General features: G+C 43.3%; 1 protein-coding gene across 2 annotated transcripts in view; it reads left to right on the forward strand.

Moving 5' to 3' along the window:
* The first annotated feature begins 4,108 nt into the window (after positions 1-4,108).
* The window catches only part of LOC122403680 (alpha-mannosidase 2), a 198,989-nt gene continuing 190,728 nt past the window's right edge, over positions 4,109-12,369 (forward strand). For both annotated transcript variants that reach the window (XM_043407339.1, XM_043407341.1), the window contains exon 1: positions 4,109-4,560. The gene's annotated coding sequence lies outside the window, so the exon portion shown is untranslated. The remainder of the gene's footprint in view (positions 4,561-12,369) is intronic.

Below are 12,369 nucleotides of genomic sequence, written 5' to 3' on the forward strand. Positions count from 1 at the left end.
GGGGTAATTTCTGATTTTATAATCCAGACCATGGAAGATTGTGGAGGAGAAAAATCGCGGCATCCTCGTTTCAAGAATCGCCTGGGAGATTGGCCGTTTTCGCGGCGGCGAAACGGTACACATTGCGTTAACAATTACCAATCGACCTAGTAGTAAAAAATTAATTTCCGCCAGCTACAGGATCGATCCGGGCAGATAGCTTTTCGGGTTTTCTATTACGAATGAAAATCTCCATCCGACGAGAGGGAAATAGAGGGGCATAGTGGAGGGAGGGGGCTGGGGACGCGCTCAATTCCATTTAGAAAAAATAAAAAAAAACACACGCGTACGGACACAACTGGCCCGATTGCCTCGAAAACACCCGGTCAAATATTAAAGGTTCGCGTACATTCGATCTATCCGTCGTTTGATAGGCTCGCCTCCGGTGGATCGATTGATTCGACCAGTGCCTGGCTTGAATAAAGCTGCGGAAAACAACGAGCAAACGGGGTATCGTTTTGTTGGGAATATCGTGATCATAACGCGAGCTACGTCGCTATCGGCACGTTAAAGCAATGAGCTCGAATAAAATGTACAACCCATGGGAGCGGAACCAACAGTTTTTGCTCGATAGCACGGGCCGATGTGACCCGCGCGACGCTTATAAAGCGATTTGCAATCGCTACGTCGCGACATCGATTCGAGACGGATGGTTCGTCGACCGCTTTTTCGTTTCGCGCGGTGGCTTAAATGCCGACGGGGTTACTTTTTGTCGCGATCTTGGCGATAATTGACCTTTCACGGAGCGACTCCGTGCCTTGGATCGGTTGTTAAATGAAAATACAGCCCGAGATCAGAATGAAAACACTCGAGAGAAAACGTCCTTACTTGTAATGGTCCTTGGAGTAGAGGAGGTGCCATTTACTTACCTTTCTTGGCGGATAACAAGCTTGTGATCCTCGAAGTAAATAAAGTAGACCCAGACATTGATCTCGAATTGGTTCTGACAATCGAAACTTCCTGGTGTTGCTGACGCGACAAATAGATGAAGGAAAATGTATCATCTGTAGGTATTCTCCATAATTTTCTACGATGTTCTCGAGGTCCGAGATTTCCCCGGCAATAATACCGCAGCTTCGCGTAGAAGTATTTTATGTATTAGTACAAAGTAGAGTCTCCAAATAGATCCATCTCCTCACGCGTTAGACATTGTTGCCCGTGCATTGCCTTTCATCTGCTCGTCAAACGTTATGTTTCTAGTAGTGCCATCCTTTCGAGATCAGATCTCGAGTTGTGTTAAATGCACGGAGTAGAGTCCCTAAGTAGAGCCAACCCCTCGTACGCCAGACATCAATGCCTTGGATCCTCGAGTAGCGACACACTGTCAAGGATCAGACCTCGAGTAATCCTGAACGTTGAAAGTAGAAGCTTGAAATAGTGGCAAATATTTAATGTAGAAACCTCAATTAGTGCTGAATGCACAAAGTTCAGACCTCAAACGAAAACCTCGACTATCAGAAAGTTAAAACTATTTTTCATATCCCTCTTTTTCGAGATTTTAATCCAGAGAAGAATCTTGGAAAGAAGGCGTATTTCGACGGGGAAAATTAAGAAATAGAAAAGTGCCCGCCCACTTCTTCTAAGAAGAACATGCAAAATGACTAAAAATGTAGCTGCATTTGTTGTTTCCGTCTTAGCCTCGTCGAGCTCGTCGTTCTCGCTGGTTACGTGCCGTCCGTGGAAGCGGTAAGCAAAAGTGAGAAATAAGAAACGAGGAGGCTGGGTGGCCAAGCACGAACAGTTGGAAGAAACGTGGGAGGAGGAGGGTGGAGGAGCTCGGCGAGCATTAAGACCAGATTGAAAATTGAATTATTAACGAGCGAGCTGACGCTGTGCATGTAAATCATACGGAAATATTACTTTTCTTTCCGGCGGAAAAATGTATGGCGCCATCCGCATGCAGTCTCTTCTGCGACAAACCGTTTCTACTTTCTCCGTATCCGTTCCAGACACTTAGCTTTTTTTTTCTCTTTTCTCCTTGCGCTTCTAAATCCTCGTCTAATTTTCTGCCCCGGGGTAACGAGCTATTGTCCTCCCGGGGGCAACCTCCACCCGCCCGTGCCCGTGATCTATGTCCTTTATCCGTTCGCCTCTCCGCGAACAGTAATTTTATGTTAATTGAATAATAAATAATGAACGTTTATCGTCGGGAACGCGACGAGAGCCGCTACTCTTTCGATGCACGGAGAATCGATCACTGAATTTCAATTCGAATTATTGTTCCACGACGACCTATCCACAGAAATCGGGGCACGGAATTCGGTCGGTTCGAAAAACCCGATGGAGCTGATATTCTCTTATATCTGAGTCGCTACCTTGATAGTGACTTGTTTTCGAGCTTCTAATTCTAGCTTCTAAAATAATCCCAAAAATTAACGACATTCTGGACGAACGCGAATGAATTCTGAACGACGCGTTGTCATTGAAAATTATCTCCATTGTCGGGGAACAGACGCGGAGAGAATGATCGATAACGAGTCTTGATCTAATTGCCCGTACGGGCGCACAAAAGTCGGGCTAAATCGCTCTCGAGGAGGCAGAAAGAGTAAAACCGACGGGACGCGTTTGAATATCTGCGATCGGTAGAGCTCAAGAGCACGTGTAATTGTCTATTGTAGGCTGGTCTGAGAATTCACAAAATATCGGTCTGTTTCCTTTGACGATAGAAGAGTCGTTTAGAAAGCGTGACGAACAATCCGATATCGAGCGGGGAGAGTGCTGCGGTCCAATTATACGGAAAATCTCGTGACGTTACGTTCCGTCGATCATATTTGCTCATTCTATTTTTCTTTCGACGATGAAGTTTCGCGAACGATCGGTCCGGGGAACGAAAACTTTTCCATCGCGACTATTTTGTTGATTGCCGTCGAGTTCCCGGGTATTATTTCGCGAGCGTGTTGTGGAAATATTATTGCGCGGATTGTGAATTCGATATTCATTGGTTTTCGAAACGATTCTTCGTAACAAAAAGAAAACGCGTTGTCATCGAGCGAAGAATCGACGTAAAGAAATTCTTCAGCAGCTGCAGACTTTATTGCACCTCATTTTTGTCAGTGTCTCGATAATGACTGTAAATTCAATTCGATCCAATAATATTCGTGTTCAACTATTACTCAATTGTTTCCTTTGTATGAACCATCTAGATATTTAAGAAATCACTTTCTATTTGTAGAATACACAGTTTACACAGAATTGTGTAAATAGAATGATTGGTAATGCAAATTGTGTACACACTAAAACAGATTTAATTGAACAATCACTAGAAAGTCTAAAATTATCCTTGCAACATATTGTAAATTAATTTATTTTTGTTAAATTCGCTAAGAGATAATGTTTGACTATGTAAAATCCACATCTGTAGTTCCTTACATATTATATTTTTGTACTACAGAGTTTAATCCCGTTAATAAATGAATAATAATAATAATAATAATAAAGATCGAAGGAAGAATAAGTGTAAAATTCCGAGATCCGACCAGAGACTCTTAGTAGATAGTTCTTCGACGAGGAGGCTTCCGATAAATATATTAACTAATCAAATGATTTTCCCGCTTTATCACGATTGCCTAGTGTTGACGCGATGCTATTGGTAACAGCATTTAGTGGATTGTTCTAACAGCAGATGAAGTGCATATCAGACGCTGTATTCTCTTCGAATTTTAACAAAGAAACTTGCTAAGAAAGCATGCGAATCCATTAGCCTTTTTTTTGCAAAGGTGATGTGTCGTATGATGTGTTTGGTCCAGTGCGCGTCAGCCTAATTTCGAATATCCTCGAATGGAGCCAAGCACCCTTCGCCAGCTACGCGCCTGCGCAGAACGTGGCTCTCGCTTTCTCCCACCCTCGCCATCGGTATGGCGCCTGTCGTGCGTCTCCCTTGCTCGTCAGTTCCCGCGCAGTCTCCTCGCGGCAAACGTACGTCACCGATTTCCCCTCTTCTCATTCTCTCTCTGTCTCTCTGTCTGTCTCCCCCTTCCCGTCGTCGTTCTGACAGTTGGTGGGGCGCGGGTGAACGCGGTCGGACAACAGTCCTTCCGCGGATTGCGGATATTGTGTCGGGAAGCTTCGCGCCACGGTGTCCTTAACTGTCGTGTTCCTGCGACATTGCGGAGCAGAGTCGTGGTGAGCGGTTCGGTTCCTTCGTTTCCTTTCGTCCGTTGGAACCTTTGACCGGGCAGAACCCAGTTCAGGGACGTCTCGACCGTGTTCTCGCAGTGTTCCCTGTGTCTCCCTCTTTCTCTCACTCTTTCGAGACTGTTCCTCTCAGGACTTCGAAAGGATCTGGCGACACCGGTTGCAAGGTTAGGTTCGCGACTGTCACGTCCGCGTGTTCTCGACCAAGACTCGTAGCTTTCGCGAAGTGTTTAACCCGTTCATGTACCATAGTGAAAACAGTGATCGACGGCGTGTTGTTCGCGAGTGCTGAAAGTCTTCGATTGAAGAGGAACGCGTGCTACGCCGAGCCTCGACGTGCCCGTTTCGGAGCTGATCTCGGGCGCCTACCACGCCTGGAATCTCTCGGTGAGCGGCAAATGAATATTGTTTGATCTCGCGAGATCCATACGTACGTTTTCTCGTGGCGTTTTCGGTTCGTCGTGTTCCGACGACGCGACGCTGTGAGCCGCTCTTCGGTCGATCGTTCCTCCCCTGTCTTGTTTGTTTTTCTTCTTCGCGAGTAGTCGAGTAGTATTGGCCACCACATGCACGCCGTTGGCGTTTTCTTTTCGTCCGTCTCGGTTTGTTTATACGTTGTGCCCATCGATGTCGGACCGATCGTTCGGAATAAATTTTGTTCTTTTTTGCGCGTGTACGAACGAATTTAAATGTTTTTCTCTCGAATACTCCTTCGATTTTAACTCGTTTACCTACGAAACAATATTCTACCTTTTTCCGGGGATAGAAGATTTTTATGATAAACATCGGCGATGAAAGGGACCGATCGCGGGGATAGACGGAAGTTCATTTCTCCGATCTAACGGTGAAACGTGTAACGAAGTCGAATCATCTTCGCTTGTTCGCCGGTTCTGGACTCCTCGGGACTCGGTATTAATTAACTTTTCTGACAAGTTATTAGCGCGACGAGATCAAAGGCGCCATGGGTATTACTCTTGGCCCTCGTTTTTTTTTCTCTTTCACTCCCTGCTCCGCCTAGATCCGTCGAACCATGGCGTACAATTAAGATGACCATCGCGTGCCTAGGTGTTCGCGGTAATTACCTTGTTTACAAAACTGTGTTGGCAAACGCGTTACCAAACCAAGGGATTCCTGATCTATTACTGTGCGTTATGTTTTTCTATATAATTGTGTACCGTTCGAAACGACAGGGAGGCCAGGTTTGAAAGCGAAAAGCCATCAAGGTACACGCGTGTGCGTTTCGTACGAACAACTTTCAATTATTTTGCGCATCGCGGCGCTCATTATAAAACAGTGGTTTTTAGGTGCTACTATCGATCACTTTACGATGTTGAAATTGCAAAAATTAATCTCTCTTCTAGATGGACAGTTAGCTATGCGTCAAAATGGAGCCAAAGCCCTCAGAATTTAACAACCGTACAAATTTATTTTTCTCGTATCATGGCGAACCTGCCATTTGTCTCGAGTGCAGAGTTTGTGCTTTCCTTTTAGTGATCTTGAACAAGATCCAGGAACCACTAACCCAAAATACCTGAACCTCGATATCTTACCGAGGAAATTGAATGTGCAAGGTTGTACAAATATTTGAGAAAATTTTGTGAAAAGGACTGTTTCTTTAGGATAGTCTATCGAGTTATTGCAAAAAGGAATGCAACGAAATAATCGTCGAGCAATAGTCTTCAAGAGTCCCTTGTGCGCTCGAAAGTTTCTTTGTTTGGGTGGCGGCTTTTGTCGAAACCTCCCCCGTTCGCGAGGCACCTGCGCCTGCCAGGGTTTTTGCGTTCTTTCACCTGTAGTACGCACACCTGTCTTTAAAACCGTCCGTGGAATCGTAAGTTCGATAATTTTAGACGTTCTCTTCTTGCTCCTCTTTCCTCATTTTAAACGTTTAAAAATGTAGTCGACACGAAAGTTGCACTATTCGATGCTTTATTTGTTTCACTTGTTAGGTGGGAAAAGCGGTAAGAAAGTAGGTGATATTGCACGTTTCGTGGAGCGTTTGATTCCGGAAATAACAGGTGAAACTATAATGGAAATAACCGCGTGTCTCGATCGAAAATAACCTACCATTTCTTTTTCATCGGACTTTCACTGACTCTCGTAGAAATTGTCTCCAAAACACATTTAGTTCAATCAATTATCTTAATTTCTGTTCTCGACTGCTGATACGCTGCTGAATACCGGGCAAATTAATCTTAAATAAATGAATACGATCGATTCTGAAGCTCTTCTTTCTTTTTCCTCTTCGTGGAATAATACATGACTAATTTACGACGTTTTCACATAGTTTAAATTCTTTTATTCGGTCCTGTTCCAGATAGCGTTCTGTATCTAACTTCCTATTTACGTAACATCGTATCTCTGATGACACGGAACAAACAAAATTCTTCAAGCTCCTGATACTTTCTATTTTTATTTCACCTACTGTAGGTTGTTTATGTTTTGTTCGTTATTCAAAAGTTTCATCTAGGTAAGAATTTTGCCCATCTCCGGTGTCGAAACGTCTCGTAGTTGTGCAATAGTTTCGCAGGGATTTAAAGGCGGCCGGTTTCATCGAATAAATACGTCCGTTCTTTCGTCGCCGAGGAATGGAAAGTTCCACGGTGGAAACGTATACGAATATGGTCAAGCGGAGATACGTACGGTGAGAGTAAAAAGTATTCAAACAGACACGAATCTCTGATAAAACTCCGTGTGATTCCGTTTGTCGTTAAATTCGCGTAGCAAAACTAATTTTTACGTATTTTAAATGGCAGAAACGCTGGTCGACAAATTGTAAATAATAAATTTGTATTCTTCACGATTCCGTTTATCTTCTTCACGTACCATGGGTAGGATGCAACAGAGAAAAAATTATTCGTAGAGAATGCTAATAGTTACAGATAAGAATTAGAAAAATTAGAGCCAATTTGTTAATTTCTATTGGAATTGTAGGGTTATGGATTGTATAATTAAATAAAACTTCAATATTTAAACGTATGAATATGTTGTAGTCTTTATTATAAGCGTGAAGATATATCTTAGAGATCTCAGAGTGAAGAGCAGTTCGCCCTAGTAACGATCTCTTATTTTTGTATAATAACAGACTTTGATTTTCGTTATTAGGAATTGGAATCGATTATTTAGGTATAGAATACTTATTGGGTCGAGTCTGAAGAAACTGAGAAATAAAGTAACCAAGAAAGGATGTTATCTCGTTGAATGTAGCTAGCTCGATGTAACCGCAGCGTAGTCGAGTATGCTGATACTGAAAGAATAGAATAACGAAACTAGATAGAATTATTGTAGTGGAAGTTCAGCTCCATAATTTTTTACCGAATACACTCATCAAAAAATACACGAGGCTCCGAAATAAATTTTAACGCGTCTGAAGTCTGGAACTTGTAAACAACGTTGTTTTTTACGAGTCCAGGGTCGCAGACTCGAAGTAAACGAATCGTTTTGGAACTCGTGGAACTCGATACTTGTAGGTGGATATAGGAGAATGGTAATCGTTGGCGCTTGTTTGCTGCTCTTACGGGGCTATTACGGCGAAGGATATAGTCTGAAACTTTCCGGCAAGAAACAAGTCTGTGGGAGGAAACGAGCCACAGTTAAATGATGACTTCTTCATCGCGTGGTATTCTTTCTTCCATCGCGGCCGGGTCTCGAATCTATAAATCGTGTCCTTGGCCATTGAAAAGTTAAGTAGCGTAACACGGTGTTCGAATTAACCGTCCGCGGTTATATTTAGTTTGTTTTTTCTGCGCTGTTGGGAACTCTCGTCCCTCGAATCGTGGCCGCTTGCGCGGCTTAACGAAGTTTTCAGACAGTCGTGTAATTAGCGAGGATCACAGAGGTTACGCAACGAAAGACGCGAGAAATTAAAGCGACACGCGGTGGACGAGGCGGGGCAACGTTTTTCGCGTTTCTTCGTAGATCCCAGCGTCGATCGACGACGGAGAATATTTATTTATCTACGTCGCGAGTTGTTGGACAATTGCGTCGACGCGTCTGGACGCAGCCGGACCGTGAATAGATAATTACACTCGTACGGAGAGACGGTTCATTAAATTGGATTCATGCTCATTGACGGCTTTAACACGGTCGTCTCCGCTTTCGTGCGACCACCTACCCGTCTAGTGCTAATTCGCTATATTTTGTCCCCTTTTTTTTTCAATTTTTAACGACCATCGGGTATCGTTGCCAAGTCACATATCGCACAGGTCCGCAAATAAAAACGATATCGTTGACAGTGACGTTCCTCTTTTTATCATTTTTCCGAGCTATTGGGACCCCGGGGCGTTTCCTTTTCTCGAGATAGGTAATAACTCGAATAGTTTTCAATTTGTCGCTCTAATTAGGAACGTAGGACGCGTTGGAAAGTGAATTTTAACAAATTTTTAATATTGAAAATATTTAAAATCAACGTAGCTATAAAATTACGTGTATTTAGGACAATTTAATTATATTTTGAATGATTTAAGAACGAGGTCGTTGATATTGATTAAACGCATTTGATAAATTATTTTCTATGATGGAACACAATTCGTTCGTTCATTTCCAGGAAGCTTAGGGTTCCGAATCGTCTGTTCGTTATCCGAGTCACATAAAATTACATATATTTAGGACAATTTAATTATATTTCAAAGGATTTAAGAACGAGGTCATTGATATTAATTAAACGCATTTGATTAATTATTTTCTACGATGGAACACAATTCGCTCGTCCATTTCCAGGAAGCTTAGGGCTCCGAATAGATGGTCGTCTGTTCGTTATTCGAGTCACAAAGGAACGGTCAGATTCTAGTTGGCGCAAGAAAGTTTTCTTTTGAGTCTGTCTCGCTGCGAGAGGCCTAAAATTCCCCGAGGAATAGGTCCCGTATCTCCGCCATTACCGTTGATTTCCACCGTAGATTACAGCCTGCTGTGACGTTAAATCTCCACAGGCGACATTTACCCTTGACCACGTGGTCCCGGTCGACCACCGTCATTTAAAAAAAAAAAACCAAGATCGAAATAACGCGTTACATATTCTCGAACAGTCCACGTCGTCAAGTTCAGATTTGTCAAGCTTATCTAACATAAGGTGCGTCGCGTGGAAGAGACGTTGCTTCTGTTCGTGTATACGTGACGCAACAGCCATTTGCTAAATGGTTTCCTCGTTTCGCCCGAACAATAGGCACACTTTTACAAACGAGCACGTTGCAACAATCTGTGCACGAAGTGTTTGAATTATGTTCGTATTAAATCGTCGATCATTGAAATTTGTCTCGGTACGCGGTTTCGTATACTATCCAAATTTATTTCCTTCAGCATTTCAACTTATTATTATTGATTTAATTAATATAAAATAGGCGTAATCACGAGTGAAAGCTTAGTCGAATAAAATTTACGTTCTCCGACACGAACCTCGTCCGAAATTACAATATTTTTAGCGCGGGAGGGATTCTACTCGTTTCGGAGCAGCGTTCAACGGAGATCCAGAGTCTATCAAAACATAACGTTGCTCGAATCTTCGAAGAGGAATAATTACGATCGAAATTTTGGTTGAAATTCGAGTCCCGGGTCGGCGTTTCTCGAGTAATTTGATAGAACGAGAAGTTATTTTATTCGTCGCAGATGGAAGGATTACGTCCACGTACTCGTCCCTGGGTCTCTCCGGCTCTAAACCGAGTCGTCAGGCGTTTCCGCGTCGACAATAATTTCGAGATGGAACGATGCACTGGGAGGAAGCTTGCATCGTGTAATCTCGAAACGTTTAATTCTCTCGGCCCTCATTAAAACGATCCGGTTCTCGCGGCTGAAAATAACGAGAGCTTTAATTGTCGCGTCTAACGAGACGCTACAATTGCTACGCTACTGCGCTCCGGTGCCAAGCCCCCTGTACATCGTGGCTTTTTTCACGAGTAACTTCCGAGAATCTATTTCTTGGGTTTCCTTTTGTTTCCCTCGAATTCGGAGCCAAGAAGATCCAACGTGCCAACGACAATCCCGGTTCGACACGAAGTTTAGACTGATTCATCTATCCTTTACTCGTCTCTGCATCGAGTAAATTTTTGCTTCTTCTTAAAAAATTCTAGACACCAACACGGAATTCGATAGTATACCGTTTAACATTTTTTGTATTGCACTATCTTAACTTAAACTTCTGTAATTCTTGTAATATTGAGATTGGCTTCGAAACGATTTAAAAAATAGTAATAATTCTTTATTAGTCTCCTTTGTATACGTTTAAAAGGCAAACTTCAAAGACGAATCGATACACGGTTGATTCGTTTTTAAAATGGCGAAAATATTATAAATTGTAGAATATTATATATCATCATTGACGTTAATAATTTCAAAGTATCTTATATATTTTTTTAGATTCTACCAAGGACACCCGTTTCATAATAAAACAAATCAATAAAAATTATAATATTACCTAAAAGTTATCAAAATATTTGTACTTCAATTTTGAATATCGCGGGAGAAACAGGCTCATCAGCGGCTCAATCTCGTGTCTCAATCGAAACTTCCTCGTACTCGCGTCTCGTGGCCGGTAATTATACAATCGGTTACAGTGAAACCGATTTCGTTTCTCGCCAGCGGGGATAGAGATTCCGCGATAGAAAGATTCCGGCGCGCGATACATAGGCGGGGGCCCGACAGCGTTTGTTTCGGGGCCCTACGGCGACGAAAAGTAACCGTTGCGATAGCACAGGATCGATCTCGATTCGAAAATCGCTCGCGGGCGGCGTGTATCGTTTGGAAAGTTGGCAGATTAATGTCCTCGCGGCGGTTGTTGTGCAAATGAACGTGTTTCGTATCTTTGGGATTGAATTATTGCACGCAGGCCGGGACGTTCGCCGCGATTGACGTTAAACTTGCTTATTCCTGTTGCCGCGACAGGCTAATTAGGCAAACAGGCAGAGTTCGATTACTTTCAGGAGGGGGTGAGTTGGGTGGAGGGGGTGGGGGTTGTTCCAGATTCGTGGCCCCGGGATCGTCGACGCTCTTACAACGTCACCGTCGATGGACTTGGACGGTAAAAAGATTGCTTTTTCGTTGGCATACTTTCTCCTCTTTCTCGGGTTCCGTAAGATCGGCGAAACTTATTAATTCCGACGAAAATCGTTTTGTTAATAGGGACCGCTTGAACTCGCGCGATGTTTAAAATTATTTTTAATTTTCTTCTTTGTCGTCGCTCGACGTCGAAGTGTATCGAATTTCTTTCGAAGATTATTTACAATTAAGTCATAAACCCGGAGCGACGAACCGGCGACGGTAATCGCCCGTGACCGTAACGGTCCCGACAGGTTGGGCCCCGGCGAGCGCACGTGTTTGCTGACCCCGACCAGCCCCCAAATTTATTTTTAAAGACATACCCGTATTCCCGACAAGGATCGTAAAACCTCCGGATTGCCGGGCTTATGGGGACGGAAACCTGGCAACTCTGCGTTCCTGCCTTAGAAATTCCGATTGGGGGGGACTTATTCTTCCGTGACACCTTATTTCACACCAGCTTCATTTTTTGTACACGAATCGAGTGGAATTTTATTCAAGTTTATTCAATTTTAACTCTCTTTCGTCCACAAATTTTAAACAAACCTTGTTATAGTTTAAAATGGCGCTTCACGCTAGAATACCTCCTTAAATTATCAAGAAATTCGAGGAATAGGGTTAAAAGAAACAATACTTGTAAGTAGGGCGATGTTCTATTTTTGGTTCCATTTTGATTCTCCAATATTCATAATTTTTACCGACATAAAGATCGATGCCACCGTTCTATTGAATAATATAATAATAATCGAAGAAAGACATTGGCATTGACTAGGCGGAAGATGGTTCCAGGTCGTTCGAATCAGGAGGATGGTTTCCCTTACATTCCTGGCGCGTCAGCGTTAAAGATTCCTCGAGTTCTGGCGAACGATCGGCCGCGAAGGGCCGTTTTTGATTAAATGAGACTGGGGGTTGTTTTCCGGGAGAGGGTCAGGTTGAAAATTAGATTTCCAGCGACCGATTACTTTTTCTCCCCTGTCCGGTCAGCTCTCCGGTTTGCAGACAATCGTGTCTGGTTATCGGTGAACCGTAAAATAAATTCTTCCCGGTGGCGACGCGCGCGACAGATAAACCGTGACCAGGGGAGGAGGGGTAGAACACGCGTTGCAGTTGCGGTTTTGCGGATCCGTCGCGTAGAAAAGTTGCGTGTTCCCTCTTCTTTGTCCGGCGTCC

The sequence above is a fragment of the Colletes gigas genome, unplaced genomic scaffold, assembly GCF_013123115.1.
Source record: "Colletes gigas isolate AHSC1104 unplaced genomic scaffold, ASM1312311v1 Colletes_gigas_Sc00069, whole genome shotgun sequence".
In the NCBI taxonomy this organism is placed as follows: Eukaryota; Metazoa; Arthropoda; class Insecta; order Hymenoptera; family Colletidae; genus Colletes; species Colletes gigas.